This window comes from Mirounga leonina, unplaced genomic scaffold (genome assembly GCF_011800145.1).
Source record: "Mirounga leonina isolate KUSES-001 unplaced genomic scaffold, KU_Mleo_1.0 Mir_115, whole genome shotgun sequence".
In the NCBI taxonomy this organism is placed as follows: domain Eukaryota; kingdom Metazoa; phylum Chordata; class Mammalia; order Carnivora; family Phocidae; genus Mirounga; species Mirounga leonina.
Window position 1 is genome coordinate 31,918,944 of NW_023270268.1, and position 8,418 is coordinate 31,927,361.

The window sequence follows — 8,418 nt, forward strand, 5'->3', positions numbered from 1 at the left end:
GCCCTCCTCACATGTTTTATCTTCTTGCTAGTTCTGTGACCAGAGGAAAGTTACTTAGCCTTAATATCCTCATCTATATAATGGAAATAATAAGGATCAAGATAACTTATGTGAAATGCAAGCAAGGTACCTTACACAATTAGGCATTTAATATTAGCCTCATCGTCCCCAGTCAATCAGTAGACCAGTCATTAATACATGCATGTTTAAACTATAAGGTGCAATGTGGGGTACAAAAAAAGAGAGGACATGATTTCTTAAAGACCTTAAAATCTAGTTGGGGAAACAAAACTAACATACCAGAAGCAGTTCATGAACGTGTAGGCCCTTCTATGAAAGTATTTTTAGCACAATAGGGTCTTCAAAGAAGGTAAAGACTAGAGTGTATGAGATTTGCTTCTTCACGCAAGTGGGAATAAATACCAATCTAGGGTCATAGGATAGTAGTATTTTCAAAAGGCTTTGACTCTGCCCTGCTACTGATAGTTTTGCCTTAATCCCAGAAAGGCAGTTATCTTCCCACTTGTGTGTATGTCTTAGCACGATAGTTATTTCTTGTTCATTTTATATCTCTAACATGGGTTGGCGATAGGCTCTGCTCCACCTCACTCAGGGGCTCAGGGTGATAAGTACTCCGTGTTTCTACAACTGCCCCATTGCTCCATCTGGAATATGGCTTATGAATTCACCAAGGAAGGGAAAGTAAGAGATGTTGCTTTTCCCACCATAAGATGCTGCCTTATTCCCACCTGGGACACACTTCCTTTGCACTCACAGTCCAGTGATTCCAGCCCCAAAGCTAAGGAGCATAGGGAAGCACATAGAATATACTTGGTGAGCACTGTCTCTACCACATGAATGATGTACCATATATGTCAACATGTATGAATTCAAACATAAAGCCAATTAACAAAACAAGTTGTAAAATGATATGAATTATTTAGAGATATGTACATTGTGCAAAAAGTATGAAGAAATACATGGATACACCAAATATAATGTCCAGAACAATGATTAATCCCCAGGGAAAGAAGAGAGGTAGAACTGAGGAAGGATGTACAGGGGACCTCAGTAGTGTTAGTCATTAGTAATTTCATAATCTGGTGGTCGATCATAAGTATTTTTCATATTATTTTTATGCCTTTTTGTATCTTTAATATAGTAAGTTTTTTAAAAATTGGATATTAAGATGGCATATATGTGGGCAAGTTAAAAAGTAAGTTAGTGTTAATATTAACATACTCATTAATATTTTCATTTAAGTAGAAAAAAAGGTATATTATGATCAGATGAATAATTTTTACATTGTATTTATTTTGTGGCTATGCTGTGCACATTTTTAGTTACCAGTGACAAGTACTTAGGTTTAAAACTATACATACTTCAGGTTACAAAATGATGATTTGGGTCTAAATATTCTCAAACATTCACTGAGCATTTCTGTGAGTCTCCTCATTCATTGATTCACAGTTGGTAATAACTTTAGTTAATTTGGTCAATACTGGGGGCAAGAAACTGGAAATTAGTTACAAAAATTTAAAAAATGCTTTCATGTACACAGGCAATACTGATGTGCTTAATATTTTATAAAGAAAATACAATACAGCAATCTCAAAATGTAATAACATAAGAACTAACTGTTCTTGTGAACTAAGGCATGCTAAGACATTAAATGTATTATCTCACTATTTTCCCCTCAATAACCTGTCTGCTCATTACAAAAAAAAATGTTCACCTTTTCTGCTGACCTATTCCAATGTCTAACAACCATTATAAGCAGAAACTTACTGTAATACAGTGTTTTGAATTTTATTTGACCCTCCTCCCCCATTATCTTCTCTGAAAAAAGGGGGGACAATTCTTCTAAAGGAAATGAGCTACAGAAAGTAGAAAATGTGAGCCTGAGGCCAAGAGTAAATCCTTTGCAGCATCTCTCCTATGTCCCTGGCTAACAGCTTATGAGCATGTCCCCCCTCTAACCTTCCCAATCTAAGTATGCCCAACTAAAAATCCCACACTGGGCTCTATTGCTTTCCAATTTTTTGATAAGTATGGACTGAGATCAAAATCTTATTAAAAGACTCGCCCATAGAGATGGGAACCCTCTTACACTGTTGGTGGGAATGCAAACTGATGCAGCCACTCTGGAAAACAATATGGAGATTCCTCAAAAAGTTAAAAACAGAACTACCCAGGAATTGCACTACCAAGTATTTATCCAAAGGATACAAAACAAGTGATTCAAAAGGGCACATGCACCCTAACGTTTATAGCAGCAATGTCCACAATAGCTGAAATATGGAAAGAGCCCAGATGTCCATTGACAGATGAATGGATAAAGAAGAAGTGGTATATATATGTAATGGAATTCTATTCAGCCATCAAAAAGAATGAAATATTGCCATTTGCAATGACGTGGATGGAACTAGAGGGAATTATGCTAAGCAAAATAAGTCAGAGAAAGACAAATACCGTATGATTTCACTCATGTGGAATTTAAGAAACAAAATAGATGAACATAGGGGAAGGGAAGGAAAAATAAAATAAGATGAAAACAGAGAAGGAGGCAAACCATAAGAGACTCTTAACTCTAAGAAACAAACTGAGGGTTGCTGGAGGGGAGGTAGGTGGAGGATGGGGTAACTGAGTAAAGGGCATTAAAGAGTGCACTTGATGTAATGAGCACTGGGTGTTATATGCAACTGATGAACCATTAAATTCTACTCCTGAAACTAATAATATAGTATATGTTAACTAAATTGAATTTATTTTTTTAAATAATTTTTTTATTTATTTGAGAGAGAGAGAGCAACAGAGATAGGGAGAGAGAGCATGAGCGGGGAGGGGAGGGAGAAGCAGGCTCCCTGCTGAGCAGGGAGCCTGATGCGGGGCTCGATCCCAGGACCCTGGGATCATGACCTGAGCCAAAGGCAGACACTTAACCGACTGAGCCACCCAGGTGCCCCGACTAAATTGAATTTAAACACAAAATTTAAAAAAAGACTCTCCCATCACTCTTTGAAATAAGTCCCCTTATCATAGAATAGAATAAAATTTTTTTAATATCATAGAATAGAATAAAACTTTTTTTTTTTAAAGATTTTATTTATTTATTTGACCAGAGAGAGCACAGCAAGAGAGGAAACACAAGCAAGGGGAGTGGAAGAGGGATAAGCAGGCTTCCCGCGGAGCAGGGAGCCCAATGCAGGGCTTGATCCCAGGACCCTGAGATCATGACCTGAGCCGAAGGCAGATGCTTAATGACTGAGCCACCCAGGAGCCCCTAGAATAAAATTTTTTAAATAGAACAAAATTTTTTAAATTTTTTTACCCAGCGCCCCGGAAAAGAAGAAAATTTGATGAGATTTCTTCTTGATAAAAGTTGAAAAAATAATTTCTGAAAAGCCAGTTTAAAGAGAAAGGTAATATAAAATGTTTAATTCCTGAAGATACTTAATGCAAGAAAATAAAACCATTTTTCTTGACTCAGTTGCCTTCCTGCTTATTCTTTTTTTTTTTTTTTTTATCTTTCTTTACTTCTTATGAAATATTTTAAATCAGGAGTTGGCAGATGTTTTCTACAAGGGCCAGATGTCAATATCTAAGGCTTTGCAAGGTCATGAGTTCTCTGTCACATAGTCTTCTTTGTATTTTTTTTTAAAACAATGCTTTAATAATGTAAAACTAGGGGCACCTGGTTGGTTAAGCGTCTGCCTTCGGCTCAGGTCATGATCCCAGGGTCCTGGGATCGAGCCCCACATCAAGCTCCCTGCTCAGCGGGGAGCCTGTTTCTCCCTTTCCCTCTGCTGCTCCCCCTGTTTGTGCTCTCTCTCTCTCTTTCAAATAAATAAATAAAATCTTAAAAAAAGAAAAAATGTAAAACTATTCTTAGCCCCAAGTCTTAAAAAAAAGGCAGTGGTCCACATTTGGCCCACAGAGTTTATTTTATCAATCCCTGTTTTAAATAGAAAAGTATAGTGAATGACAGAAAAAGCACTCCTTATTACCTAGTATTTTTTAATTATCATTATCAGTTTTTTTTTACATTAGATGTAAATGGTTTTTTTTTTATTTTATTATGTTATGTTAGTCACCATACAATACATCATTAGTTTTTGATGAAGTGATCCACGATCCATTGTTTTCGTATAACACCCAGTGCTCCATGCAGTACGTGCCCTCCTTAATACCCATCACCAGGCTAACCAATCCCCCCTCCCCCCTCCCCTCTAAAACCCTGTTTGTTTCTCAGAGTCCATAGTCTCTCATGGTTCATCTCTCCCTCCAATTCCCCCCCCCATTTTTCCCTTCCTTCTCCTAATGTCCTCCATGTTATTCCTTATGTTACACAAATAAGTGAAACCATATGATAATTGACTTTCTCTACTTGACTTATTTCACTTAGCATAATCTCCTCCAGTCTCATCCATGTTGATGTAAAAGTTGGGTTTCATCTTTTCTGATGGCTGAGTAATATTCCATTGTATATATGGACCACATCTTCTTTATCCATTCATCTGTTGAAGGGCATCTCGGCTCTTTCCACAGTTTGGCTATTGCGGACATTGCTGCTATGAACATTGGGGTGCATATGGCCCTTCTTTTCACTACATCTGTGTCTTTGGGGTAAATATCCAGGAGTGCAATTGCTGGGTCATAGGGTAGCTCTATTTTTAAATTTTTGAGGAATCTCCACACTGTTTTCCAAAGTGACTGTACCAACTTGCATTCCCACCAACAGTGTAAGAGGGTTCCCCTTTCTCCACGACCTCTCCAACATTTGTTGTTTCTTTCCCTGTCAATTTCTGCCATTCTAACTGGTGTAAGGTGGTATCTCAGGGTGGTTTTGATTTGAATTTCCCTGATGGCTAATGATGATGAACATTTTTTCATGTGTCTGTTAGCCATTCGTATGTCTTCTTTGGAGAAGTGTTTGTTCATGTCTTCTGCCCATTTTTTGACTTGATTATTTGTTTTTTGGGTGTTGAGTTTGAGAAGTTTCTTTATGGATCTTGGATACCAGCCCTTTATCTGTATTGTCATTTGCAAATATCTTCTCCCAATCTGCGGGTTGCCTCTTGTTTTGTTGACTGTTTCCTTTGCTGTGCAGAAGCTTTTTATCTTGATGAAGTCCCAAAAGTTCATTTTTGCTTCTGTTTCACTAGCCTTTGGAAATGAATCTTGAAAGAAGTTGCTGTGGCCGATGTCGAAGAGGTTACTACCTATGTTCTCCTCTAGGATTTTGATGGATTCCTATCTCACATTGAGGTCTTTCATCCATTTTGAGTTTATCTTTGTGTATGGTGTTAGAGAATGGTTGAGTTTTATTCTTCTGTATATAGCTGTCCAATTTTCCCAGCACCATTTATTGAAGAGACTGTCTTTTTTCCATTGCATGTTTTTTTCTGCTTTGTCAAAGATTATTTGACCATAGAGTTGAGGGTCCATATCTGGGCTCTCTATTCTGTTCCATTGGTCTGTATGTCTGTTTTTGTGCCAGTACCATGTTGTCTTGGTGATCACTGCTTTGTAATATAGCTTGAAATCGGGCAACGTGATGCCCCCAGCTTTGTTTTTCTTTTTCAACATTTCCTTGGCGATTCGGGGTCTTTTCTGATTCCATACAAATTTTAGGATTGTTTGTTCCAGCACTTTGAAAAATGTCATTGGAGGGCGCCTGGGTGGCTCAGTCAGTTAAGCGACTGCCTTCGGCTCAGGTCATGATCCCGGGGTCCTGGGATCGGGTCCCGCATCGGGCTCCCTGCTCTGCGGGGAGCCTGCTTCTCCCTCTCCCACTCACCCTGCTTGTGTTCCCTCTCTCGCTGTGTCTCTCTCTGTCAAATAAATAAATAAATAATCTTTAAAAAAAAAATGTCATTGGAATTTTGATCGGGATGACATTGAAGGTATAGATTGCTCTGAGTAGCATAGACATTTTAACAATGTTTATTCTTCCGATCCATGAGCATGGAATGCTTTTCCATCTTTTTGTGTCTTCAGTTTCTTTCATGAGTGTTCTGTAGTTCCTAGAGTATAGATCCTTTACCTCTTCGGTTAGGTTTATTCCGAGGTATCTTATGGTTTTTGGTGCTATTGTAAATGGAATCGTTTCTCTAATTTCTCTTTCTACAGTTGCATTGTTAGTGTATAAGAAAGCAGCTGATTTCTGTGCATTGATTTTGTATCCTGCCACATTACTGAATTGCTGTATGAGTTCTAGTAATTTGGGGGATGGAGTCTTTTGGATTTCCCACATAAAGTATCCTGACATCTGCAAAGAGAGAGAGTTTGACTTCTTCTTTGCCAATTTGAATACCTTTTATTTCTTTTTGTTGTCTGATTGCTGTTGCTAGGACTTCTAGTACTATGTTGAACAATAGTGGCCAGAGTGGGCATCCTTGTTGTGTTCCTGATCTTAAGGGAAAGGCTCTTAGCTTTTCCCCATTGAGGATACTTGCTGTGGGTTTTTCATAGATGAATTTTGTGAACTTGAGGAATGTTCCCTCTATCCCTATACTCTGAAGAGTTTTAATTAGGAAAGGATGCTGTATTTTGTCAAATGCTTTTTCTGCATCAATTGAGAGGACCATATGGTTCTTCTCCCTCCTCTTATTAATGTGTTCTATCACATTGATTGATTTGTGAATGTTGAACCACCCTTGCATCCGAGGATAAATCCCACTTGGTTGTAGTGGATGATCCTTTTAATGTATTGTTGGATCCTATTAGCTAGGATTTTGTTGAGGATTTTGGAATCCATATTCACCAGGGATATCAGTCTGGAATTCTCCTTTTGATGGGGTCTTTGCCTGGTTTGGGGATTAAGGTAATGCTGGCCTCATAGAATGAGTCTGGAAGCTTTCCTTCTGTTTCTATTTTTTGAAACAGCTTCAGGAGAATAGGTATTATTTCTTCTTTGAAAATTTGGTAGAATTCCCCAGGGAATTCATCAGGTCCTGGACTCTTGTTTTTTGGGAGGTTTTTGATCACCGCTTCAATTTCATTACTGGTTATTGGCCTATTCAGGTTGTCGATTTCTTCCTGTTTCAGTCTTGGGAGTTTATAGGTTTCCAGGAAGCCCTCCATTTCATCCAGGTTGCTCAATTTATTGGCATATAGTTGTTGATAATAATTTCTAATAATTGTTTCAGTGATCTCTCCCCTTTCATTCATAATTTTATTAATTTGGGTCCTTTCTCTTTTCTTTTGGATAAGTCTGGCCGGCAGAGTATCGATCTTATTAATTCTTTCAAAAAACCAGCTTCTGGTTTCGTTGATCTGTACTGTGTTTCTGGTTTCTGATTCATTGATTTCTGCTCTAATCTTAATTATTTTTCTTCTGATGCATGGCTTAGACATCGTTTGTTGCTTTTTCTCTAGTTCTTTAAGGTGTAAAGTTAGTTGGTGAATTCGGGATTTTTCTATTTTTTTGAGTGAGGCTTGGATGGCTATGTATTTCCCCCTTAGGACCGCCTTTGCAGTATCCCATAGGTTTTGGACTGATGTCTTTTCGTTCTCTTGTCTTCCATGAATTGTTTAAGTTCTTCTTTGATTTCCTGGTTGACTCAAACATTCTTGAGCAGAGTGCTCTTTAGCTTCCAAGTGTTTGAATTTCTGCCAAATTTTTTCTTGTGATTGAGTTCCAGTTTTAAAGCATTATAGTCTGAGAATATGCAGGGAATAATCTCCGTCTTTTGGTATCGGTTGAGACCTGATTTGTGACCCAGTATGTGGTCTCTTCTGGAGAAGGCTCCATGTGTGCTCGAGAAGAATGAGTATTCTGTTGTTTTAGGGTGGAATGTTCTGTATATATCTATGAGATCCATCTGGTCCAGTGTGTCATTCAAAGCTCTTGTTTCTTTGTTAATTTTCTGCTTAGATGATCTGTCTGTTGCTGAGAGTGGAGTATTGAGGTCTTCTAGGATTAACGTATTGTTATCAATATGACTCTTTATTTTGGTTAACAGTTGGCTTATGTAGGTGGCTGCTCCCATGTTGGGGGCATAGATATTTACAATTGTTAGATCTTCTTGTTGGATAAACCCTTTAAGAATGATATAGTGTCCTTCTGTGTCTCTAACTACAGTCTTTAGTTTAAAATCTAAGTTGTCTGGGCGCCTGGGTGGCTCAGTTGGTTAAGCGACTGCCTTCGGCTCAAGTCATGATCCTGGAGTCCCGGGATCGAGTCCCGCATCGGGCTCCCTGCTCGGCAGGGAGCCTGCTTCTCCCTCTGACCCTCCCCCCTCTCATGTACTGGCTCTCTCTCATTCTCTCTCTCTCAAATAAATAAATAAAATCTTTAAAAATAAATAAATAAATAAAATCTAAGTTGTCTGATATAAGAATTGCTACCCCAGCTTTCTTTTGAGGTCCATTTGCATGGAAGATGGATCTCCATCCCTTCACTTTCAGTCTGGA

General features: G+C 38.4%; 1 protein-coding gene across 5 annotated transcripts in view; it reads left to right on the forward strand.

Moving 5' to 3' along the window:
* Positions 1–8,418, forward strand: part of PPP2R3A (protein phosphatase 2 regulatory subunit B''alpha) — a 214,723-nt gene that overhangs the window by 55,420 nt on the left and 150,885 nt on the right. The gene's annotated exons all lie outside the window — the stretch shown is intronic.